Here is a 27626-nt window from a genome sequence, read left to right on the forward strand (position 1 = left end):
TTGCTTTTTCCAGAATTATGTTATTTTCTGACTTAACTGTCAAGGTTAATTATATTATCCATTCAAGAAAAACCTTTTTTACTTTTTTTAAAATATATTTTATTGATTTTTTATAGAGAGGAAGGAAGAGGGATAGAGAGTTAGAAACATCAATGAGAGAGAAACACTGATCAGCTTCCACCTGCACACCTCCCACTGGGGATGTGCCCGTAACCAAGGTAAATGCCCTTGGCTGGAATTGAACCTGGTACCTTTCAGTCCCCAGGCTGACACTCTATCCACTGCGCCAAACCAGTTAGGGGCTTTTTTTTAACTTTATATTTATTTATTTTTTATATACCAAAAGGATCAATATATACTAACAAAAGGATAATATGCTAATTAGAGCAGATGCCCTCTGGAGGTCCTTCCTGACAAAGCCGCAGCAGCTGCCTGAGGCTCAGGCAAGCTGGGGATGGTGGCTGCTGCTGCCAAGGGCCAGCCCGAGGCTCAGGCAAGCTGTGGTGACTGCGAGGGCTAAGGCTCAGGCAGCCGCGGCGGCAGCAGTGGCAGCAGCAGAGGCATGATGGGGGAGTCGCCTTCCCCTGATAGGCCCAGTTGACTCCTGCAGAGAGAGGCCAGAGGCAGCGGCAGCGAGGAGGTGATGGGGGCAGTGCCTTCCCCTGATCAGCCAGTCACCTCCCACAGAGGAGCGGGCCTAAGCCGTCAGTAGGACATCCCCTGAGGGCTGCTGGACTGTGAAAGGGGGCAGGCCAGGTTGACAGACTCCCCACCCCCCCAACCCAGTGCACAAATTTTCATGTACCAGGCCTCTAGTTTATTTATATGCACTAAGAAATACAACTTTCACACAAACTGTGAAGATTTGAGTCAACAGGGTTGGCTCATTGGCTCCCAGTGACCAAACTATGTGGTCATGCAGTAAAGATAATCGAAGTTTGTTTTATGGATTAATTGTCAAATATTACAGAAACACGGGCCAAAAACAGAAAAGGAAACAGATCTCTTGGTGAGCATGAAATCAAAACAAGGGAGTTAGATGAACTGAATGTTTAATGGCAACAGGTGAGAATACCTATTGTTCAATGTCACATAGAGTTAGACTTTCCATTCAAATCAGAAGACTTGAGGGCTCCCTGACTCCAAAGCTAAGGGTCAGCCTTGCCAGTGGGACATCAATAACTTCCAGTCCAAAGACTAGGGTCCCCTTTTTAATTCATAATTGTTATCATTTGCCCAGGATATGCCTTCTCTTCTTGCATCTTCATGGTTAACTGATGCCTCTTCTGTGTGGCCCCTTTTTTCTTTAAATATGTAAATATTCCAACCAGGAGACATGTGGTCTGTCATAAGTCTGCTGATCTATTATCTAATATTGACTTATCCTTTATCTCCCAGAGAGCCAATTATTCTTTCATTGTCAGCATTCCTAGTGGGCTCTTCATTATAGCCCCTTAATGCAAAAACAAAACAAAAAACAAGGACACTAGAATGTGCAGTCAACAACTTTTATATAAACACTAGAGGCCAGGTGCATGAATTCGTGCACCAGTGGGGTCCCTTGGCCTGATCTGCAGGATCGGGCTGGAACTGGTTCTCTGACATCCCCCAAGGGGTTCCAGATTACAAGAGGGTGCCAGCCAGGCTGAGGGACCCCACCGGTGCATGATCAGGGCCAAGGAGACATGTGGGAGGTTGGCCAGCCTGGAAGGGACCATTGGAGGGCTCCAGGGCATGTCCGGACCATCTGGCTCAGTCCCAATTGGCCGGACCTCAGCAACAAGCCAACCTATCGGTTGGAGCATCTGCCCCCTGATGGTCAGTGCACGTCACAGCAAGCAGTTGAGCGGCCTTAGTATATCATTAGCATATTATGCTTTGATTGGTTGAATGGACAACCCGATGACCGGACACTTAGCATATTAGGCTTTTATTATATAGGACTAGTGGCCTGGTGCACAAAATTCATGCACGGGAGAGGGGGTGACCCTCAGCCCGTCCTGCACCCTTTCCATTCTCGGACCCTTAGGGGGATGTCGACTGCTGGTTTAGGCCTGATCCCAGGATGTCCAACAGGCCTGATCCCAGGATGTTCCTGGATGTCTGGCAGGCCTGATCCCAGGATGTCCGACTGCTGGGATCGGGCCTAAACCGGCAGTTGAACATCCCTCTCACAATCCTGGACCGCTGTCTCCTAACCATTTGCCTGTGTGCCTGCCTGATTGCCCCTAACCGCTTCAGCCTGCCAGCCTGCTTGCCCCCTAACTACTCCCTTGCCTGCCTGATTATCCCCAACTGCCCTCCCCTGCTGGCCAGATCACCCTCAAGGCTTTTATTAGTGTAGATATGACCCTTCACAGAAAATTTCACTAACCCTGCTTCACAATAAGGGCTTGACGATTGAATCACTGGGGCGAGGCACCAAGATTTCCTTTCTTTGAATAGTGGAGGGAATAATTATCTTGTCTTTAAGTTGCCCTGAACATCAAATGAGATAATGACTTAGAAAAGTATAAAAGCACCATATAAAGACAACTGTCTTTTTCATGTACTGAAAAGACAATAAAGTGGTATAATAAAAAACACTATTTTTATTCTCCCCCTTACTTCCTTTACAGGCTTTATTTAAACTTTGAAATTTAGAATAAGTTCACTCTTATTTTCATTCAATATTATTTTGTATTATTTTCAGGTTTTATATTAGTTATAGAGTAGTGGTTAGGCAATCATATCCTTTACAAAGTGTTCCCCGATATTTCCAGTACCCACCTGGCTTCATACCATCATTACAACACTGTTGACTCTAGTCCCTATTTAAGTGACAATAGGTTTACAGGTTCCTTCCAATCTTTCTTTTGTGTTGCTTGCCCTTCCTTTTCTTTCTCACGTCTTCACTCATTTTCTGTATATAGTATCTCAATTGGCCCTCAAAGCTCAGCGAAGGCACTGGGACACGCTTAATCAATTTTACAGACCAGGAAACTGAGGCCAATTCCAGTTGGCTGCGGAACTGGACTGAGCACGCAGGGAGCTCTTACAGCCGTGTTACCTCTGCCCTTCCTCAGGGGCAGCTGTGGGACAAACAGAACAAACCTCCCCATCAGGCTTCCAAGCCTCCTTTCAAGCACCTCTTCATCATGGATGCTCCACATTCTTTCCTCTCTCCTGCCCCCACCCCCATTCTTTACTGCACCCCCTTCTGGGGAGCAGGTGGTAGGCTTGCACTCACCATGCAGGTGTGCACCCCCCATGGGGCAGGGCGAGAACTGGGGGCGGAGTGGGAACTGGGTGCAGGGTGGGTGCAGGCTTGCTTTTGAGCCAAGGCGGGAGCAGGAGTCCTGGCCTCTCAAGTGCGCAGGCCGCAGCGAAGCCCAGTTAGGCTGGGAGCTTCATCAAACCGCCGCAGTGGGGTACTCAGCAGTGCGGGGCTCCTCCACTGAGGTGGCACGGCCCCTCCACCCCCACCTCAGGGCTGAGAGCCAGCGCCCCTCCGCCAGGGCGTCCTTCCATGCAGGCAGTCATTGCCTCTAGTTTCCTGCGTCTTGGGGCCATTGCAGAACCTAGCTCTCCACAGGTGAGGCAGATCCCCGCCTGCCAGCACCCTGCTCAGGCCTGAGCCCCCTCCATGCACCCCACCTTGGCGCTGCTCTGCGCCCCTTGGGCCGCCCGCCTCCTGGCCAGCAACTTCGCGGAAGCTGTGGCGCTTGCCCAGGATGCCTGCAGAACCCATGGCCATGGCTCCTGGCCGGCCGATTTGCTGCAGCTTTCTCTTCCTTCAGGCTCTCTCCTCAGACCCACGGGAGCTTGGCTCTGGTGGCCCCACCCTTCCATGGCTCTACCGCCACCCACCTATCAGGATGCTGCCTGAGCGCCTTGCTGCAGGCAGTGTGGTTCTGGGAAAGAGGTTGGGGGTGTGGGGAGCAGCTCCAGTAAACTTTAATAAACCCCAGGCCCACAGCCCCTCCTTGAGCAGAGCCCAGGGCAGGTTGGGGGCCTGGGTCTTAACACTGCAGCTGTGAAGGCTGCAGCGGCAGAGAGGTTAGGCTGCATCAGCCTGCTGGAGTGGGCGGGTCATTCCTTCCTGCTCTCCCCCTGCGGCCTGGCCTGGTCCATGGTCTCAGACACTGCCACAATCGTCCCGCAGGAGTGGGTGGGTCATGCCTCGCTGCTCGGCCCTGCGGCTCCAAGCTGGGTCCATGATAGGCCTGCTGGAGTGGCTTGGGGCTGCTGGGTGCCGGGCTCTGCGTGTTTGTGTCTCTAATCTGGCCCCCAGCAGCCCCAGCACCCAGGTGGCGGGGCTTGGGTCTGCTGGGGCCTGACAGGAGACATAAACACACAGGGCTTCCCTCGGGCTTCCCTGCTCCACCCGGAGTCATCAGGCTTCGCTCATTGGCTTGGAGCCTACCTATGCAAATTAACTGGGGGTTAATTTGCATACTCTCCTGATTGGCTGGTTAGCATAGTGAAGGTACAATCAATTTAAATGTTTGTCTATTATTAGGTAAGATACCTATGCATTCAAGTTTAAAAAAATAAACAGACATTTTTGATAATTTAATGATGGATCTCCACTAGTGAGTTGTTGCTTTTTAAAATATATTTTTATTGGTTTCAGAGAGGAATGGAGAGGGAGAGAGAGATAGAAACATCAGTGATGAGAGAGAATCATTGATCAGCTGCCTCCTGCATGCCCCCTATTAGGGATCAAGCTGGCAACCCAGGCAAGCGCCCTGACTGAGAATTGAACTGCAACTTCCTGATTCATAGGTTGATATTCAACCATTGAGCCATGCCAGCCAGGTCACCAGTGAGTTTTGAACTGTATTAAAGGCTTGTGATTTTGTTAACTTATCAACATTCAAACCTGTAGAGAATTTCTGTGAGTTTATTTGAGCCAAACTGTTGACAATTGCTGGGAAGCAGAATGTATTGGGATAGTGCTAAAGAGAATGGCAGTTTTTCACCTTGTTTTAAACATTACAATCAAAGGTGGAGACATAAGTGGGTTACATGTAATGCACTGGTGATAGATTAGGGAGATGGGAGAAAGCAAAGTGGGGAAACTTCTGGGATTGGATAAAAAGTAAAATGATGGACACATACTTCTTTTACTTAGGTGGGTATGTGATAGTTAACAGTCAACAATTAACATGATAACTATCACAATGAAAGTTATTGTCATATTGTAAAGGTTAATTATATTATCCATTCAAGAAAAACTTTTTGTGCTTAAAAATTTTTCTTTCCAAACTCTGCTTTATAGTATTTTGTGACATCTTGTCTCTTGAAATATTCTTTCTTCTATTATTAAACAGTGTAAACACTTAGTTTTATAACCTGAGCTCAAAATTACAGTGTCTGATCCTAGTGGGTCTTTCTGCCATTTGTTTGTTACTTTCTACCTCTTGCTTGTGTGGGGCTGCACCCTTGTTTGAGTTTGCATTTTGGCCCCATGTTTCTCTGGACTGTTCTGTGGGAATCCTCTGAGTCCAAGTTGAACACAGCCTTACAAAAAGGACTTGCTGCTGCCAGGTGCCCTGGGGCCCTATCAACGCCAGCCCGTTTTAAGTAGTTTCTGACACCACACCTGTAATGTAGGCAAATTCAATCCAAGGCTCAGGTAAGGGAAAGGTTTTATTTTTAAATTCTAATGCAGGTCAATCAGGTAATTTTTCCTCTGCTGTAGACAGATACTTATTAGCCTACCCTTCCCTGGGAGGATTTCCAATTCATTCTAAGTTTCCAATTAGTAAAACCTACCAATCTCAGCACCAAGACTTCCTCCTCTGCTCTTCTTATGGTCATTAAGAGTCAAAGATGGGCACATGCTTCACAATGGTCACAGCTTCAGCTTCCAGGTACTACCATGATTTTCTTCCAATTTTTTATTTGATTCTTTCAACTTTATGTTCTTGCAAACACACCGATATATTTCAAAATGTTAGTAATATTTCTTTTGGCATTTATAGGTGTTTTGTAGGGGGAAGGTTTCCCCTATCTCTAGCCTGCCATAATTTAAATTCTCATTATCAAATGCAGGTAGACAGAATAATCTGAAGTAAAAAAAAGGAATGAAAGTAAGAAAGATAATTTCTTATAGTAAATAAGTCATCTCTTAATCCCTTGGCTTTGGAGGAAAAGTAATGTACCTGATTAAGTAGGTACACTGTTTCTATTAGAACAGACACAGGACTGCAAGGGGTTTTCACGGGTGAATAAAATTTACATACAGCACCAATCCCATTCCTTTTGCTCAGTTCACCATAGATTCTGATCGAATCCTCCACGGACTTCATGGATGAGACTTACACTGTGCATGGAGGGGGTGTGCTAATTTGGGAAGGTTTTCTATAGTGATGACACCTAGCAGATGACCTTTGTTCAGCAAATATATTGAAGGGTTGTTGAATTATGCAAAGGTAGGACAGAAACCTGGTCGCCTATACTGCTGTACATAATAATGAATAGTAGTTAGAAATTGCAGATAGATTGAAAAGAAAAAGTCTTAGAGAGAAAAAAGTAGGCCTCAGAAGATTATAAGATTGACTAAATCACCACCATCACATGAGTGCAGGCTATATAATCTTCTTAAAAAAAAACTCAACCAGACTGGTTTATTGGGATATAGATTATATGCCATACAATTCACAAATTCAAAAGGTACAATGTAATGGTTTTATATATATTTGTGTAACCATCACTATAATCAAGAAGAAATTTTCATCACTCCATCAACTCCCCCAAAACACAACCCATGAAACAAGAGGTCATCAGATTGATTCTTGGTGAAGCCACATGTCTGCGTTGTGGGCTCGATCCCCAGTAAGCAGCTAATCCATGTATCTCTATCACTGATGTTTCTATCTCTCTATCTCTTCCTCTTCTTCTCTCGCTAAAAATCAATGAAAACATTAAAAAATCATCCTAAAATATAAAAACCCAGGGTCCATAATGAACGACCGAAGGCTCAACTGAACACCGGAAGTCAGTCCTGTAGTCCATGCTGGGTTGCTGGACCACCAGAGAGAGGCCCAGAGAGAGAGACAGAGTCTGATCCTCAACCTCCATGGCAGCTGTTGATCAGCCGTTGCCTCTCTCTTTCTCTCTGGCCTTTGCCAGCAGCTGTGCCTCTGCTTCTCTCCAGTCCTCTGGGGTGGCTGGTGATCACCTCTGCCTCTCTGATAAGGCTCAGAGATAGGCCCCGACATGCTGACTGGCATAGAAACCAACCAATCAGAACCAAATCTGGGTGACCTGTGAGGGGCCAATGGGTGCCTAGAAGGCAGAGCTTTTAACACTGACTGGCATAGAAACTGACCAATCAGAACCAAATCTAGGTGACCTTTGTGGAACCAATGGCTGTCTAGGAGCTAGAGCTTTTGACACTGCTGGCATAGAAACTGACCAATTGGAACCAAATTGGCCAGCAGGGAAGGATAGTTGGGGGTGATATAAGGCTTTCAGGGGAGGGTAGTTGGGAGGAGATCAGTCCTACAGGGAAGTGCAATTAGGGGTGATCAGGCTGGTAGGGGAGGGCCATTGGGGCTGAGATCAGGCTGGAAGGGGAGGGCAGTTGTGGGCAACCAGGCCAGCAGGAGAGGGCAGTTGTGGGCAAGATCAGGAGCTGGAGAGGGTACTTGGGGGCTAGATCAGGCTGACAGGGGAAGGTAGTTGGGGGTGAGATCAGGCTGGCAAGGAAGGGCAGTTGGGGGTGAGATCAGGCTGGCAAGGGAGGGCAGTTAGGGGTGATTAGGCAGGTAGGCTGGCAGGCAGAGGGGTTAGGGACAATCAGGCAGGCAGGCACAGGTAGTTAGGGGCAATCAAGCAGGCAGGCACAGGTAGTTAGGGGTGATCAGGCAGGCAGGCAGGTAGGCAGTTAGGAGTCAGCAGTTGTAAGAGGCATCTCTGATTGCCGGTTTAGGCCCGATCCCACAGGTAGCAGGCCTAAACCAGCAATCAGATGTCCCACAAGGGGTCCCCAATTGGAGAGGGTGCAGGCTGGGCTGAAGGAACCCCCTCTCCCTGCATGAATTTCATGTACTGGGTTTCTAGTAAAGAGATAAAAACATATTTCACATAATAAATATATGCAATTATGTTTATCAAAAAAGAGCTATATCCATTTTTCAATTGCATATTGTTATTTTGAATGCAACATTTTTTTGTATGTATTATGAAAGTAACTTGATGCTTTCCAGCCAGGTAATAATAGCTGTACAAACATTACATATTTCAAATATTGTAATAGACATTGTACATTTAGCCACAGAAAGATTGCCCAGGGTAACTATGTATCTATTTATCTATCTGCCTGCCTTCCTGTCTGTCTATTCACATGCGCATTTGAGTGGATTGACAGCAATTTAATATTAGCAGTCATTACTTGAATCAGTGAGAAAGTTTTCATAGTCCCTGAACAATTTTTAAAAGGGTGTAGACTCGGTGTGTGGGTCCGGCTAATAGAGTTTGAATATGTCACTGCACAAGTGAGAATCCCTGTTAGAACCTGGTAGGAACTGCTCTTCTCAGGAAGGGAATGTTTCCTTTCTCAGTGTGGCTTCACCTCCAGAATTCCTGGTTCACATGCAGGACGGAGCTCTGAAGCTTTTAGAGGCCTCTCTCTTAAGGCTTTCTGCAGGCTCTCAGCTCCTGGAGGGTTTCAGTGGGGACTGCCCTTTGCTCCTTCAATTTGTCCTAGTGTGCATGTCCTTTTGGCATTGCTGCTGGTCAGCACAACATGCTTTCTGTCAGCTGGATCCCCAGAGCAATGGCAGGAACGCAAATCAACACTAGGTTCTGTAGGTCTATAAAGAAGGAATAATGAAGAAATCCTTTATGGAGACAGACAGGGAGAGGCAGAAGACTGTAATATAAATAGTACAAGAACTTAGATAACTATCCAATTCCTGTAATATTCAATATGATATTAAACAATCAAATGTTAAACTTTCAGGAAAAAGCATTTGGAATGGTGCTGGGATGATAAATTATTCATTAAGTTGTTTACTCGTGTGTTTAAAAATTTTTATTGTGGGTTCCAGGAGCTCTTCTAGATGGCTGAGTTTGTGATATACAAAATAGATAATGTTCCTGCCCACTTGTATTCTAGTGGGGGAGACAAACAATAAACTCTGGTGATAAAAGGTAGTGAAGTTCTGTGAAGAGTAATAATAATATTGGCCACTAGATGGAGCCCATTGCTTCATTTCTTCATTTCTTTACCAATCAACTCCAAGAGAGATACTGTGAGCCTGACATACTGTTAATTAAATAGGTTTTCTGGGGCCAGGTGATAGGCACTGTCACTTTCTATCTCTCCTTCCCAAATTGGATTTCTTTTTTCCACTAATTGACTGAAAAGGGAAATATGGTTAAGACAAACTAAGGAGCCATCTCAGATATATTGGGGGTAGTGGGATTAGAGAAACTCCTTGCTAAATCAGAAATCCTCTCCACTCAATTTCTTGGGCATTAGTTTTCTGTATTATTTAATCTCTGTCTTCACCACTAGACTATGAGCTCCTTAAGAGAAGGACTACAACTCTATTCCCACTCCTTAGCAGAATGTGATAGGTACTCAACCAAAATTTTTTCAAGGAATGATCCCTGTAGCTTAAGCAATGGCTGCTTTTCATGAAGCCTCATCTAACTCCCTGGGGACTCCGATTTGAACATAGTTTGGGGGGAAAAAAACTCTTGAGTAAGTTTTCCTGTCTTGTGTTCTATGAAATCCTGTCTGTTAAAGAACTCATGGTGTGTGGGAAGGGTAGAGTGTGTCTGTGTGTATATGTTTCTGTGTGTGTGTGTCTGTGTGTGTGTGTGTGTGTGTGTGTGTGTGTGTGTGTGTAGCAGGCATATTATGTGGCACTGAGTTCTGAGCCATATTTTTTCCTCTTTTTGTTTGGGTAAAAGCCTAACACACAATGGATATACATATTTAATTTATCTTTATTGTTGACTAGAGGCCCGATGCAAGAAAATCCGTGCACTTGGGGGATCCCTCAACCCAGCCTGCGTCTTCTTGCAAACTAGGAGCCCTCAGGGGATATCCAACTGATGGCTTAGGCCTGCTCACCCATGGAACGGGCTTTAGCCATAGTCAGGCCTCCTGTATGGGCTGATCAGGGCATGGTGCTGGGAGTGGCCAGCCTCACCCCTCCCCATTGCTCCTCCACTGCCGCCGCCCCCCGCCCCTCTCCCTACAATCGCTGTCCCCTCCCTCTGCCCACTGGCACTTGCCTTGGCTGCCCTGGTGCTGCCTGCTCGCCAGCCCTGCCCCCCACCAACTGGTCATTCTGGTCGATTTGCATATTAGGCTTTTATTCTATAGAATAGTATTACAGCTATCCCCATTTTTTCCCATTGACCCCCTCCATACCACCTCTGTCCCCCCCAATTGCCATATTTTTAGTGCTCAGGGAAACTTAACAAATACTAGGCATATGCTTTTGTCAGGGATAGCTCTAATAATAAGGGTCTTGAACCTTCTTCTCTACAATGAGTAAAAAGAACAGCACAAAAACAACAGGGCAGTTGGAATCTAAGGAAATTCATACATCATGATCGATCCCATAATCTCTTGGTCTTAGAATGTTTTCCAGCATAGAAGATTGTGTGCATGTTTGGTTATATTTCTACAGAAGTATTACATTTTTAAAAAAAAAAAACAGCTATTGTAAGTGGTATTGTTTTGTAATTGTTGGTTTGCAATAGTCCATTGCTTTTATATAAAAATACAGTTGAAAGTGGATTTTTGTGAATTGACCTTGAATCTTACAGCCTTGTTAAACTCACGTATTTGTCCCAAGAGTTTTTGTTGTTGCTGTTTTTTGTTTTTGTTGCAGATTCCCTGGGGTTTTTCTATGTGGATAATCAAAGTGTGTGAGAATAAAGGCAGTTTTATTTCTTAAATTCTTTTCTTTCTTCCTTCCTTTCTTTCTTTCTTTCTTTCTTTCTTTCTTTCTTTCTTTTTCTTTCCTTCTTTTGCCATGTTGTAGGAAGCCTTTCATTATATTGTTTAACAGGAGTTGGGAGACTGCACATCCTTGCTTTATTACTGTGTTAGGGGCAAAGCTTTCCATTTTTTATCATTAAGTATGTTAGGTGAAGGGTTTTTTGTAGATTGCTTTTATCAGTTTAAAGAAGCTCTCTTTATCTCAAGTTGTGACATTTTTCTAGATTCTAAAACTGCTTGAGTTATGCCTTGGGTAGACTGACCAGGGAAGCTCTTTGCCTTAGGTCTTTAGATTAATGTACAAGGCTTTGTGAGTTTTGCCATGGTCTCCTTGAGATTCTCAATTTCTCTCTGAAGTTGTTTGCTCTCACTTTGGAGTCCTTCCTTTTGTAACTTGGCCTGTTCCTAAAAAGGGACAAATAAAGAGTAAATAAAGTACAGCAGTAAGCAAATCTCAACTTCTAGCTAGTATCCACATTCTTAGTATTTAATTTCTTCTTGAAATTTTCTCTACCATAAATATTCATTATACTTTCTCTTGGACATCCTAGCTGCATGATTGATTTTCTTGAGCTTCCTTTAGCTGAGAGAGATTTTGACTTATACCTTCTTATATAGTGATAAAATAAGTCCCATTACTTCTACACAACATATGTGGGTAATCTTAGTCATATGTTTGTTTTCAAAACTTATCGACTCTTTTACACAAACACATACACACACACACACACACATACACATACACACACACACACACACCCCTATACTCAGACTTTTATATTCATACACATGACAGAAATAAAAAATTTTCAAAATCTAAGGAAGTGTCTGAATCTTAGATCAGGGAATTTGATTTAAGCCTCCAGAGCTTGGTGGCAAGAATATCAGGATATAATTTAGGACATCAAGGCCCCTAACTGTCCATACTGGATTTCTGCACATAACTCACTACACAAACTAGGAATAGGGCATAGCAATCAGGAGTGGCAGACACAGGTGTGAGAGGCAAGGAGTCTTTTGCTCATAAAGGTTCTCTTAGAACCAAAGTCATACCAGGTGTGACAGAAAAACAGTGATTGTAGATTCCTCTACGTTTGAAGGAGGTTCAGATATCTTACTGATCTGTGTGACCCTATAAAACCTCATCTTTTCTGAACCTCTGTTTCTTCTTCTAAGGTATAGGTACACAGCAATTCTTGCTTCATATAATATTAAGCAAGAGATACAGATAAGACATATTTGCAATGACGGAAGATAATAGCTACCATCGATTGAAGAATGTACTGATGAAGGACTGAATGTGAGATAAAGGAATATATATATTTTTTAAATAACCCAACATAGGCAGGCTCCAATCAGGCAAACAGACAGGGATTGAAAGGTACAAGGGGGCAAGCAAGGTCCTTCCAGGTTTCGTGTTCTAACAGACACACAAAGAGGTCAGGGAGTGTGGACAGAAAACAAAAAGAGAAACCTCAAGGTGATGCCATTACATACCTGAAGTTTAAGAGCCAGAACCCTCTCATGCTCTGCCATTAATTGGGCCCTCTCCTTCTCCATCTTCTCAGTCAATTGTTTCACATGTTCCTGGTAACTCTTTTCTTTCTCCTCCATCATCTGCTGATTCTTCTTTTGTATTTCCTCCAGCTTTTTTGCTGCAGCCTCTGCAGATTCAGCTTTCGCACGTTGCACTGCCAGGAGGAAAGGAAGAAGACAAATTCATGTGGTTGACCACCTTGCTTTTTCTTCTTTGTGAACTTACCTGTCATTGTTGCTGATGACTGCCTATGCCCCAGTGAGACTGACTTTGGCTAGTAATAAGCATCTTTGCTCATCTGGCTCTTGATTAAGGACCCCAGGTTCTCAAAGCCAAATTATTTAAACTTTTAAAAGCTGTTGAAGCTATCCAGTCTCTTGACTTACTCCTCACCTTCAATCTCCTTTTCCTTTTCTGTGAGAGTCTGGTCTGTCTGTAGAATTGCATTAATCGCAGACTCCTTTGACCTCAGGTATGTCTGAAGAACTTCTTCACTCTAGGACCCAGAGAAAATGGCATTAGTAATAGGAAATCACAGGAAGCGCTTATTCCTGTTTGCCCCCCATCTTTTCCTGTAGGAATTGTTTGCTTTGCCCTGGTCCTTGTGCTGGTCAATGGGCCCCTGTCACAGGGTGGGCACACGCTCCAGGTTGGCCAAGCCTGGAACCCTATGAAGCAGAATCCTTTGTAAGTGATTGATATAAATATAGATTGAGAGTCTCTGTTCTCTGATGAGTGCTCTACTTTTGGAGCTGTGGGGTGAGGAATGAAGCCATTGTGGAGAGAGCGGATCCAAGGAAAAGAGGTGGAGGGAGAAAAGGAAGAAGGGAAGTGTGGGGTTGAGGGGAGCAACAGAGCGACAGATAAATTCTGGTTACCTGTATTCCCTTCCTGGGTTCTTGAAGATACTTTATATTCAGCTCTTTTATAGTCTTCATTAAGAAGACTATAATGATATCCTCCTGGTTTAGCATAAACCCCCTGATTTATATGTTCTTCTAAAGAATGGAAGATATCCTTAAGTAAAGCTGAGCAGCGATCCGATGATGCTTTCATATTCTCTTTACAAAAGTCATTTCGCCTTTTTTGTAGCTGGTCCTATAATGTGAAAATAGGACGTAAAAAGAGTACAGAGAAAATGTTAGCTTGACCTCAGCATTTTTGGAAAGGCTTCTCAAAAACCAGTCTGTGACCCTGTAAAAACTAACAGGCACCTTAGCTGGACCACATCCTTCCTCCTGATCCTGTCTTTCTATTGAAGACCCTTTTGCTTGGAGGTGAAGTTCATGGCAGAGATTGCTAGCTTTATGTTAGCATTGATGCTACACATCTGCCGGTCATAGAGGGCCACGGCCTTTTGCACTGTGGCTGAGTTCTCTATCTGGGCCGAGGCCAGGACTGCGTTCTCCATGCAGGGCAGGTCCCCACTGCTGATGGCATTGACATAAGTCAGGACTAGGTTCTCTAGTTACACAAATACACCTTTAGAAAGAAACTTCTGCTTTTCTCATTGGACCAGCAATTGCATATGGAAGAAATGTGGCTCAATGTAAGCTTGCTCAAGATCACTAAGTCTAAATCTTTCTTTGCGTTTGGCTATAATATGAAATTGGTCTGATAACAGCAAGCATGTAACTTGATGCAAAGCTTTGATTGTTACCTGCATTCATTTAATTAAATTATGAGAAATAGTATTAGTTTATGCATGAAAGGAAAAAAATGTTCAAACTTTAAGTCAATCATAATAAAATTGGTTCTTCTTACAATAATAATGACAAATAGTGGTTTTTGACATTTTGAAATCTAGTAAGAATTCCTTCTCTAATGATAAATACCCATTTTATTTTCTAGTAGTAGTTTGCTTTCTGAGACCCTAATCCATATACACATGAGAAAAAAAATTACCGCTAATTCATTTTGAAATAAATGGTTTACATCCTTGAAGGAATTCTTCATGAAGACTTCAATGGCCTCTTTCTCACTGGCCATGTGCAGGTCCAGGAGCTCTTGGAGGGTTTCTGTGGGCAGCTGAACCTTCTCGGCCATCTGCTGGTCATAGTGGGCCATGGCCTTTTTCACTGCAGCTGAGTTCTCTATCTGGGCCAAGGCCAGGACTGCGTTCTCCATGCAGGGAAGGTCCCCACTGCTGATGGCATTGATATAGGTCAGCACCAGACTCTCCAGCCCTACAAATAGAGAACAAAAGATAACGTTTGTTGTAGGTGGGGTGAGGAAACAGTCCATCCTCTATAAATCTGATGGTATCTCTCAACACTCATTTGGCTCACAGCATCTGTGTCCTTGGCATCACCTGGAAGTTTGCTAGAAATGCAGACTCTCAACCTCTGCTCCAGATCAACTGAATTAAATTCTTCTCTGGTGAGATCCTTGAGTTATATAGATACATATCAAACAGTGAGAACTGCTGTTGTAGGCACCATAGACCTGTGTTTATTGAGTGCATGTGTTTACTCCTAAGCACAGTTAGGATAGGAAATGTACCTCTCATTTATGTCTCTATCATCAGTTCTGGTCCGTGGTAAGCATTTAAAAAATCAATATTTGTGAAACAATTAAAAAGAAGACCTCAGATGTCTCTGTTTGTTGGAGCATCGTCCCATGCACCAAAAAGTTTTGGGTTTTATTCCTGGTCAGGGCACACACGTAGGTTGTGGGTTCAATACCCAGTTGGGGTGCATGCAGGAGGCAACTGATTAATGTTTCTCTCTCCCTCTCAAATTCATGGGAAAATATCCTTGGGTGAGGATTAAAAATTAGAAATAAATTTTAAAAGGAGTCCTCCATTTTATTTATTCCAGCCGAACACTGTCCAAGAGAACTTTCTGTAATGATGGTCATGTGCTATATGTGCTATCCAATATTGGAACCACTAGCCATGTAATCAGAATTGTTAATTTTCTTTAATTCTAATTAATCTACATGGAATTTTAGTTAAATGTAGGTACTACATTTGTCTACTAGCTATTATATGGGACTAGAAGCCTAGTGAATGAAATTTGTGCACAGGGGGTGGTTGGAGGGGTGTCCCTTAGCCCAGCCTGCACCCTTTCCAACCTTGTGGGATCGAGACTAAACTGGCAGTTGGATATCCTTCTTACAATCCAAGACTGCTGGCTTCTAACTGCTTGCCTGCCTGCCAGCCTGATTGCCCCCTAACCTCTCCCGTGCTGGCCTGATTGATGCTTAACTGCTCCCTTGCTAACCTGATTGCCCGTTCCTGCCCTCCTCTGCAGTCCTGGTAACACCCAACTGCCCTTCCCTGCTGGCCATCTTGTGGCAGCTATCTTGTGGCAGCCATCTTTAGCACATATCTTGTGGTAGAAATCTTGTGGTGGCCATATTGTGATGACATGTTGGCGGCCATCTTGTGATGATGTCGCACAAGAGCATGATGTACCTAGTCTTTTATTAGTACAGGTCCAGCTTATTAGGGCAATTTTAACCAATAGAGCTTTTATATTTGTCTTTTTCTATCTTTTCTCATCCACAAAATCTGATTGATAAAATCTGTTAGAAATGTTGTGTCATCTGGAATATACCACAGTAATAGTAGATTTGCACTTTTCAGAGATGAAACTAGGTGGATGCTATTCCACCTTTCTTTAGTCTTGACAGTGAGAGTAATGACCGGAAGTGGACTCACTGGGTCCATTGACCTGGATGCCTCCTGAAAGAGTTTTGACTTTGGAATTGCTAAAGATGTAGGAACAGAAATCAGCAGCTTCTTCCACAAATTCGGGTTCCAGCTCATTATCATGCATTGTCTCCAGTAGGCGTAGCTTCTTCCAATGAGTGGGCTGATGAAAGATAAAGCATTTCTTCTTTGGGAAGAACTGTCGGATACAACATCGGGGCTGGTTAAAATTTTCATCTTTAGGACTGGTACCTGGAGAAAGATAATAAAAAATGGCTTTGCTTAACATAGGGGCTTAGAAACTTTTTATGTAAATGGTAAAATGCTTAGTATATTAGGCTTTGCAGGTCAGGTGGTTTCTTTTCCAAGTATTTAATTCTGCTATTATAGCATGAAAGCATCCATGGACAATCTACATAGTATTCATCCAGTAAAACCTATTTGTAAGATAGCTGGCAGGCTGTATTGGCCTTCATTTGCCTGTGGGCCATAATTTGTAAACCCCTGGCTAGTGCATTGTTAAGCTTTAACCTATTTTCTTTAAATAAATGCCCATTCTACTCCATATTCTTTGGCGAATTACAGCACCACAAGCCCTAACCAGGGAGATAAAAATCAATCAGATAACAGTGCAGGGAAAAGTGAAAGAAAAAGAAACTTGTTCTTGGAAGAGGGGGGAAGATAATTCAAAATCAAATCTATGAACTTAGATATTAAACAAGCATTAATTCTTAAAACTAGGCAGCTGAGAAGAAGTAGAAAAGTATACATGTAAAAACACTAAATCTTTACTAATAAAAGAGTAATATGCGAATTAGATCCGGAGACATTCCCAGAGACTGGCCAGGAAGGACAGTAGTGAGCCATGAGGCCAGCAGGGGAAGGCAGTTGGGAGCCATGAGGCCAGCAGGGGAGGGCAGCTGGGGGCCATCAGGCCAGCAGGGGAGAATAGTTGTGGGTCATGAGGCTGGCAGAGAAGGGCAGTTGGAGGCGAGTAGGCTGGCAGAGGGGCATAGCAGGGTGCAAGTAGGCCAGTGTGGGGGTGCAGTTGGGGGCAAACAGGCCGGAATGTAGAGTGGTTAGCTGCAATCAGTAGGCAGGTAGGTGAGCAGTTAGGAGCCAGCAGTCCCAGATTGTGAGAGGGATGTCTGACTGCCAGTTTAAGCCCTATCAAACAGAGCCTAAACTGGCAGTCGGACATCCCCTGAGGGGTCTTAGATTAGAGAGCATGCAGGCTGAGCTGAGGGACACCCCTCCACACCTCCATACCCTGTGCATGAATTTCGTGCATCGGGCCACTAGTAGAAAAATAAAAGATGATGGTTTCTAATAGATTGTGATTCCCAATAATCAGTTCTCAGTCCCATTTACCTTTCTTGAGTTTGAGTGAATTCTCCAGGTACTCGTCTGCTGAGATGGGTTGCCCATCTGCTTCCAATTCTAGGGAAAAATCCCTCAGTGTCCACACAAAATCTGGAAAGAAGCTCACAAAGTCAGCTGAATCCTCAACCTCATTTGCATCAGGTGAAGATTTTGCCCTGATTTTATCTGTCAGCTCTGTCACATAGCTGAGTAGCAAACTAAGGAAAAATGGTGTAAAAGAACAGTGCCCCTCATGCCATATTAGTCCCACATATTCCAAACCTTTGTTTTGGCTTTGTTTCTAACCCAAATGTTAATTCTTCCTGCCCTTGAATTATTTTTCATACTTTCTCTGTTTGCACTTGATTCGCCAGGATTCACATTCAGGGAGCTGGTATTTAGGTACTAGTCTCCTCTCTGATTTTGATGCTGTTCTGGACCACAAAAAGGATACTGCAGTTGGTCCATGGCCTGCTGGTTTATGGCCCCCATGCTATTGTACACAAAGGTGCTGCTCAGCAGTATTGCCAGGGCAAAGATCCAGGAGTCATTTTGGTTGTCACCCTGGAAATCAGAACACATTTGGGCCAGGATTATGTTTTATTCTCATGGCACTTTCCCGGTCAGCAGTAGTAAACGGATGCTCATTTAGTGAAGTGGAATTTTTTTATATTAATGTCTTATAAGAGGAAAACAAATCCAAATGAAAATGATTGTTAATAAGATTTATACTTTGACTAGTCTTCTGATTAGTATTTTCGGTTATACTGATTCTCACTAGGTCCTCTTATGATGATTGACAGATAATTGCAAAACAAACAATCCAGATTGGTGTGCACTCTAAAGCCTTCAATGTAATTTAATTTTCTCTCTGTTTTCACAGAAAAATTGACTTATGTAACAGTAATAATACTTATAGCTATTTTATCTAGTCATTATTATTCATCTAACACTTTCTGTTCTTATTAAATAGTTAAAACAACACTATGAAGCAAATACTGACCTTTTGCATTGGTTATACAGTTCTGAAAGCTGAGGTTAAAAGAAGTGAAATAATTTTCTAAGGCCACTTTGTTAATAATAGGGTTTAAATTTAAACTTCAGTTTAGGAATTCTGAACATTAATCCTTAACTAAAGTTCTCTGCAGTATATGACTCATGATTGCTTTTGTTTGTGGTACCTTTATGCATCAGTGTTAACTGGCTTAGTTTTATACTCTTGTTAATAATTAGAATACTACCTAATGAGCACTATGCTCTTCTAGGATTCTTCCTTATATTTTCATCATTCCTGATTGCAAAACTTGGTCTCTTAGCAGGTAATCAGAAATGAAAAAAACACTTAAGGTTTACTGTCAGCTCTTATTTGAATAAAAATTAAAATATTATAATAAAATTTTTAAAAAAGAAAAGAAAAAGTATTAAATAGTGTAGACAATACCCAGAAATGAAGGTATTGTCTCCAAATTGAATATTTAATGCTTACCTTCTCTACATCTCCCAGCCCTTCAGTGTCAAGCAGAACTAAGGTGTAGTTTGGTTTCTTAGGGTGACGCACACACCACATCCAGATGCCTTTGGTGTGAGACTGAACCGTGGAGCCCAAAGAGAAGCCTTCAGGGGAAGAGGAGAGAGAGGGAGTGGAGTTTTCATAACATATGTGTCTTAACATGGAGATAAACATGAACATAATCAAGGTTGCGGGAGACCACAGCAGGTAGCTTGGCTGGTATGGCTCAGAGGTTGAGTGTTGACCTAAGAACCAGGAGGTCATGGTTCGACTACGGGGCAGGGCACATGTCCTGGTTATGGGCTCCATCCCCAGTGTGGGTTGTGCAGGAGGCAGCCAATCAATGATTCTCTCTTATCACTGACGTTTCCAACTCTCTCTTCCTCTGCCTTCCACTCTGAAATCAATAAAAATACATTTTAAAAACCCCAACTACAATCAGTATTGATTTTACAGAGAAACAGGGAAATTCCAATATCCAATACATAAAAACATCCACCACCTTTTACTATAAAAACATTAACAAGGTAGGAGTGGAAGTAAACTAACTCAATGTAATAAAAGCCATATATGAAAATCCTTCAGCTAGCCTCACACTGAATGGTGCAAGATAGAAAGCTTCCCTTCTACAAAATTACCCAAATGAGTTCAAAGACCTACATGTAAGAGCTAAAACTATAAACTTCATAGAAGAAAACATAGGGGGAAAGTTTCATAATATTGAATTTGGAATGATTTATTGGATATGACACCAAAAGCGTAAACAACGAAAGAGAAATAGATAAGTTGGATTCAAAATTAAAACTTTTGTGGGTCAAAGGATACTATCAACAGAGTTTCATAGGAATTCTATGGAATTGGGGAAAATATTCTCAGTTAAGGGATTGATATCCAGAATATATAAAGAAGTCCTGCAATGAAACACCATAATACAAAAAACCCAATTACTAGTAAAAATTGAGCCAAGAAAATATGCAAATAACCAATAAACACATAACAAGATAATTAACAGCATTAGCTATCCAGTAAATACAAATCAAAAGCACAGTGATATACTATTTCACACCCATTAGGATGATCACTATCAAAAAAACAAAATAACAGCCTGGCCAGTGTGACTGGTGGTTAGTACTGACCTATGAACAAGAAGGTCACGTTTCAATTCCCAGTCTGTGTTTGCTTTGAGCTTGATCCCCTGTGTGGGGTGTGCAGGAGGCAGACAATCAATGATTCTCTCACATTATTAATGTCTCTCTTTCTCTCTCTCTCCCTGTCTGAAGTCAATAAAGATAAACAAACAACAACAAAAACCACCACACACACAACAAAATAATAGGTATTGGTAAGTATGTGGAGAAATTAGAATCCTGGAAAATGGAAGAGTTGCTGTGGGACATGATATGGCGATTCTTTAAAAAAGTAAATATAGAATTCTAGGAAAAGAATATAAATTATGCTTTTAAAAGGGAAATTAAGGAAAGTGGGAAGAGACAGTGAGTTTACTCTTTGAGATCACAGTAAAATAAGAGCACAACGGTAGATTAAAAGCTCACTTTCAAATATCCTCCCCATGTCTACCTTGCTCTTCCTGTAGCACTATACTCAAAGTTGGGAGTGTGGGTAGACAGAAGGGATCTAGCAGAGCTTAGCTGATGCCCCTCACCTTTTTTCTTCCCAGCCAGCTTGTTCATCAGGTAGGATTTGCCTGTGCGGTAGAGACCCACAATGGCCACCACCACAAGAGGCTGTGTAATGGCAGACAGGATCTTCAAAGCTTCTGGATTAATCACTAGTTGCGTGTTAGTGTTCTCAATGAGGCACACAGGGCCTGTCATGTGGATGTGTGAGGCCATGTCCAGGGTGTCTCCTTATCTGCAAGTGAGGAGATGGGATGGATTAGAATTTCTGTTCTAAGTAGATCAAGAACTTTCACCAGGTTATTTTGATCCAGAAGGTAGAGTCATAAAATTCCCCAACATGGCCAAAAGTTCTGTGTCCACAGTGAGATGGATGAGGGCAAGATTTGTATTATTTTAGAAAGTTATAGAAGTGCAATTGAAGTAGTCCATTAAAAAAATATTGGTATGACAAGGACATCAACATTTAACCACTTTCATGTACAAAATTTTTAATTTACCATAGAAAACTTCTTTTTACATTGTCATTAAAATTTTCAGACTAGAACCTGACTGGTGTGATTCAGTGATTGAGCGTGGGCCTATGAACCAGGAGGTCAGGGCTCAATTCCAGGTCAGGGTACATGCCTGGGTTGCAGGCTTGTCCCCAGTAGGGGATGCATAGGAGGTAGCCAATCAATGTTTCTCTCTCATTATTGATGTTACTGTCTCTCCGTCTCCATCCCTCTCTCTAAAAATCAATGAAAATATATAAAAAGATTTATTTGCTGGACATTAGTATAAAATAGAATAGGGTTTAGAGAGTAGTTTACATCCAGCCATGTGTTAAAAATTTAATATTTATTTGTTAATTAATTCTACTATGAATACCGACTTTTGGGAATAAATGTTTCATCATTAGATGTATGCTCTTTGGATAATTTTCACAGTTGTTTTTTTTTTGTTGTTTGTTAATCCTCACTGGAGGATATTTTCCATTGATTTTTAGGGTGAGTGGTCATGGGGGTTGGGGGGTGTGAGACAGAGAGAGAGAAACATCGATGTGAAACAGACATTTGGATTGGTTGCCTCCTGCACTTGCCCCCACTGCAATCATTCAATCCACCCTTCAATCCAAGGGTCGACACTAACTGCTGTGCAAAAACAGGCAGGGCATTTTTCACAGATCTGAAATGTGTTTTTACTACTAGTTGTGCTTATTTTGCAGAAGTGAGGGTTCACAGAACTGTTTATACTGCTATTCTGGAAGCAGAACCAATATAACTTGCATTTGCAAATTTTATAAAAATGTATGACTGTATGAAGAACAGGGCTAGAGACTTACCCACAGCCTTGATATGGGCTTGTGCAAGCAAGAGGCCCTATACTTCAACTTCATTAGCTTCACAAAATCTTAGCCTCCAACTAAAAGGGGGTAAGAGTGCACAACTACAAATACTGAATGTTGCCAAAAACCATGTTTGTGTATACATGTGTGTGGTGTAAGGGAACAAAAGACTATGAAATATGAATTAAAAGATCAGGAGGCAGATCAGGGGAGCCTAGGTTGTTCAGTGAAAATATATTTCCAGGCATACACTTGTAGGTGTTCTGTTTTGTTCTGTTTTTCCATTAGGTTGAGGAGAAGGAGAAGCAGGAAGAAGACAGGAGGGGAGGAAACTGGCGGAGAGAGGGAGAGGAAGAGCTGAAAGGAGATAGAGAGAGAGAGAGAGTTATCCGAGAAGCAGCTGATGAGTAAAGTTAATGCCAAGCCAAGGAATTCAGAAGCTGTTTCCAGAAAGCAAGAACAAACATGCTTGAGAGCATAGACAGGTCAGGTATACAAAATGTTGGCTTCAGTAATGCAGGTTTCTTAAAGAGAAAACTTTGTAGTACAGTAGTGGGGCCAAATTCTACTTGTAAGGGGTAAGAAAGAAGTTGGCCCCAAGAAATTGGATCTGGTTGATGGGAACTATTTTTTATTTTATTTTAAAAAAATTGTCATTTTAAAATTACAGTTGATAATTAATATTATATGAGTTTCAGTGTACTACATAGTTGTTAGGCATTTGTATACCTTAAAAGGATCCCTTCTATGGGTCTACATGTCAGCATACATAATAACAATACCTGAGGCCTGGTGCACAAATTTTTGCATGGGTGGGGTCCCTCAGCCTGGCAGGCAATAGGGTCCAATCGGAGAGTCTCGCCCAGTCCCAGTTGGGGCCAATTGGGGCCAGCTGGTCCAGGTAGGGGTCCGGGAGGTTGGCTGGATTGGAGTGGAGGAGCTTCAGGAGGTTGGATGGCTAGGGGATGGGTCATGGGAGGTTGGCTGGTTGCCAGGGGGGGCGGGGGGGGGGGGGGTTGTAGGAGGTTAACCACCTAGCCAGGGGAGGGGGAACAGGAGGTTGGTAAGCTGCAGGAGGTTGGCTGGGGGAGCACACTGACAACCAGGGAGCAGCTCCTGCATTTTGCCTCTGCCCCCTGGTGGTCACAGCACATCATAGCAACCAGTTGTTTTACTTGTTCTGCTGTAATGGTTGCTTAAGCTTTTATTATGTATACTACTGGCCAGATGCATGAAATTAATGCACATAAAAAAGGGGATTAATTAGAGGAAATATTTTAATATTGCTATTTGCCTTTTATCTATAATAGAAGTATCAGAGATGAAAGAAAATTAGTAAAATGTATATGAAAATCTTCCCTCTATCAGAGTCTGGGGCACGCCACCAGACCCAGAGCCAAGTCCCCACCAATCAGGGGCACCTTAAAATGGTGTGAGAAAAAGACCCAGCCAGCCCCACACCCATTGGGCAAGATCCAGACCCAGCTGGCCCCACCCTTGTCAAAGCTGGGTGGGGGGTGCAGCCTCAGGTCCCCTGACTTGGCGCTGTGCCGGGAGCCGGTCCATCCTTGCTGCTTAACACAGTCACTGCAGGGAAGAAACATCTGCACACCATATGTTTCAAGGGACCTGGCCTATATAGCATACTGTTCTTAATATGTTTGCTCCCCTTCTTGGCACTATGTGTTTTAACCAAGGTCACCTCTCCGAGAAAGGTTGTTTCCCCAGGTAGGGATTTTTCCCTGAAGTTAGGGAGGAGATAAAACCCCTTAACTAAGTGCCAGGCAGGTAGTTAATCACTTTAACTACAAACAATCGCACTTAAGCTAAATAATCTTTACTCCCTGGAATGGAGATAAGAAGCACCCTAACCTTTGGAATAGAAGTTGATAGGATTAAAATCAACTGGTATAAATACATATGTAACAAGACAACAGAAGACAGAACCTAGAGACAGGACTTGGCTGGAGAGCCTAGAGACAGAACCTAGAGACAGAACAAAGGGAGAGAACATGGCAAAAGATCCTGGACAGAACCTGGTTACAGAACTTGGCTGAAGAACCTAGACAGAACATGGCAGGAGAACCTGGCTAGAGAACCTAGGGACAGAAGCTAGACACAGAACCTAGACACAGAACCTAGTGAGAGAACATGGCAAAAGATCCTGGACAGAACTTGGCTACAGATCTTGGCTGGAGAACCTAGACAGAACCTGGCGACCCTGGCTAGAGAACCTGGTGATCGAAACTGGCTGGAGATCCTAACCAGAACCTGGCTACAGAACTTGGCTGGATCCTAACCAGAACTTGGCTGGATCCTAACCAGAACTTCGCTGGAGATCCTGACCAGAACTTCGCTGGAGGTCTTGGACAAAACTTGGCTGGAGATCCTGGAGAGAGAACCCAACTATGCTGATCAACTGAATGGTACCTCCATGTCCTTCCTTCTTCGCCGACTCCTTCCACACCTTAGGGGACCCCTGGACCTGCTGGGGCTGGACCCCAGCAGCGCTGGTGGAAGGAAATACATCCTCAAGTCCCCCATCAAGCCCTGCTGGGCGGGGGGCACAGCCTCAGGCCCCCCTGTCAAACCCTGCTGGACAGGGGGAATGGCCTCAGGTCTCCCGGCCTGTCGCTGGGTCAGGGAGCATGGCCTGAGGTCCCCTGTCATGCTTCACCGGACAGGGGGCGCAGCCTCAGATCCGTTATGGGAATGCAGCCTCCACTGTGGGTACAGCCATCTTGTGTTACAGAAACCCTGCCTTCGCTGTGGGCACCCCCGTCTTTGTGATGGCATGATGGTCAATTAGCATATCCCCTCTTTATTAGATAGGATTATTGACTATATTCCCTAGGCTTTACTTTACATCCCTGTGACTGTTATACCTGCCAATTTGTATTTCTTAATCCCTTCCCCATTTTCACCAGTCCCCCATCCTTCCTCACATCTGGCAACCAGAAAATGAGTTACTTTTAAGAGAGTAATCCACTTTGAAACCAAGCTCATCTATATGACTAAAATCTATGAGGTTTTTGTGAATCTTCATTTTTCACTCTGAGTTTCAGGTATTTCTTTCTTCTTTTTTAACATTGTCAGATGGCTGTTTATGCTGCATCTCATTTTCTATGCTTCTTTCTCATGAAAATAACATATCTGTAGCCCTTTCAGTGTGTCAGCTGCAGTCAGATCAAGATTGTCCAAGTTCCATCAAGACAATGGTAATTTAACTGTGTCTACAGCCAACACAGTGTTGGCAAAGAGAAAGACAGTTGTAATGCATTTCAAACTCTGAGCTTAGCCCGATGTCTGCTGCTGCCTAATTCCTCCAAGCACAGTAGTGACACTTAGGGATGGGCTGACACCTGATATCACTGGGATTGCACCTCACCGCCTGTCCCACGCGGGCTCTGCTGCAACTTATCCTCATGCTCATCGTTCTTTGGAAAATGAACTGACCCTTATACATACCTCCCACCTGCCCCAACTTTACCCTGGACTCCATTTCTCAGAGTACAGTCCTTTAGAGGTGGAGAGAAAGCTGCTTTGATGAGAAAATAAAGTTCTTACCTGTTTTATCCCCTCAGTGTCAGTTGGAGTGGTTTGTTACTTCTCTGCCTTTCACTGGATGGTTGGGCTTTTATTTAAACTCTGATGTGACGTGGCTGTCCTGACTTCCTAAAGTACTTTGTTAGAAATGAAGCATTTAGAGGAATGTGAAACTGAAAACATTCAGTAAAAAGCAGTGACTCAACAACCATGACAAGAATCTCTGCAAGCTATGCAAACGGGAGGGTACATGGATTTTACGGGATTTCATAACTAGTTCATGACAGGCCAGCAGAGGACATTTGGCTCAGGCGGACTAACTAGAAAGTCCCAAAGGAGAAAGTGGCCCCAGCCTCATTTCATGGGACTACATGCGGTCACCCTATCTGGCTCAACAGGACGGAGTCCCACCCAGGGCGAGACAGCAGGCCAAAAAATAATGAAGGCAGCTTACAGCCCACAGCCTCAAGGACCAGCACTAATCGGGTTGAAGGACAATGGACTCCATGTAATCAGACTAGAACACTTCTATCCCCCAGCCTACGCCCTTGCAGTTTTGCACATAAAATTCAACCCTGAGGACAGTGGAGACTGCATGCTAACCTTCCCTGGTGGTGGCTCCATTCCCCCATTCTCTCTGAAAAACTTGCCTCCTGCTTGCTTGCTGTGTCGGCCTAATTCCTTGAGTGACTCTAATCTTACAGTTCAGTTTGACAAAAGCTCCATTGCTGGCTCCTGGTGTGTGGAGTTAACAAGATGTGGCTCCCTCTTCCCCCTTTCAAGCAGGGTAAGGTATGTGTCTGGGAGAGGCAGGCACCAGTATTTCTCATCCCCTCCAACACTGAGTTGCATACACTGGAGCCTGGGGCTCCCAACCAGCACCCAGACCCACTCACAGAGTGAAGGCTCTAGCTGATGCACAGCAGGCTGAGATTGCCTGGCCTGCTCACCCTCCCTCTGGCTCACTTATAGGAAGGAGTTTCCAAGCTGGGAGAGGCAAGTGGGGAAGACCAGAGGCTACCACCCCTGCCCAGGGGAGCAGCAGTGGCTCAGAGATATTTGTCCAGGGAGAGAGGCAGTGCATCTCTGAAGTTCTCCCCCAAAGAACTGATTTTATTTGAAACAGTGTGGGGACTTGGAGAAACTATATTGCTAGCAAATTTTCTTTAGAAAAAACACAACAGGAGATTTTCAGGAAGGAAGCAGATGACCCCAGATGGTAATACAAATCCATATAGAAAACAAAGAGATCCAGTAAGGGAACTGTGTAATTATAAAAGACAGTATAAATGCAGAATCCCTCTTCTTTCTTCTCTTAACTGATTTAAGAAACAATTGTATACAATAATCTATCTATCTATCTAATTTTATTGAATTTATTGGAGTGATATTGATTAGTAAATTTATATGGGTTACAAGTATAAAATTCTATAATACATCATCAGTATATTGTATGTTTACCACCCAGAGTCAAATCTCCTTTCATCACCATTTATCCCCCCTTTTTTCTCTTCTACCTTTCCACCACCTTTTGCCTCTAGGAATCATCATAGTGTTGTCTATATATGTGAGGATTTTTTTTTTCTTAAACTCTTCACATTTTTCACCCAATCTCTCAATCCCTCTTCCCCTCTGAGGTTCTGGAGAGTATTATGCTAAGTAAGTAAGGCAGTCAGAGGAAGACAAATACCATATGATTTTACTTATATGTGGAATCTAATGAACAAAATAAACTAACAAATAAAATAGAAATACTCAGAGATGCAGAGAACAGACTGAAGTACATTTTGAAAAATATATATATTTATAAGTGCCCTGGAGAACTACTAACAAAACAGCATATCTTAATCAATATCCTTTCACCTTAGGACACTGTAAAATAAAAGCAAACTAAACCCAAAGCAAGCAGAAGCAAAAAATAAAGATTTATGTAAATGACTAGAGGCCCAGTGCACAAAATTTGTGCACTGAGGGCGAGGTGTTCTTCAGCCCAGCCTGCACACTCTCCAATCTAGGACCCCTTGTCCGACTGCCCATTTAGGCCTGATCCTTATGGGCCTGATCCCTGTGGCCTAAATGGGCAGTCGGACATCCATCT

General features: G+C 43.3%; 1 pseudogene; it reads right to left on the minus strand.

The window, feature by feature from the left end:
• Positions 1–10533: 10533 nt before the first annotated feature.
• LOC139003538 (guanylate-binding protein 1-like) lies at positions 10534–20972 on the minus strand (annotated as a pseudogene).
• Positions 20973–27626: the final 6654 nt, after the last annotated feature.

This window comes from Myotis yumanensis, unplaced genomic scaffold, assembly GCF_028538775.1.
Source record: "Myotis yumanensis isolate MYYU_CA2020_CCGP unplaced genomic scaffold, mMyoYum1.0.hap1 SCAF_2, whole genome shotgun sequence".
In the NCBI taxonomy this organism is placed as follows: domain Eukaryota; kingdom Metazoa; phylum Chordata; class Mammalia; order Chiroptera; family Vespertilionidae; genus Myotis; species Myotis yumanensis.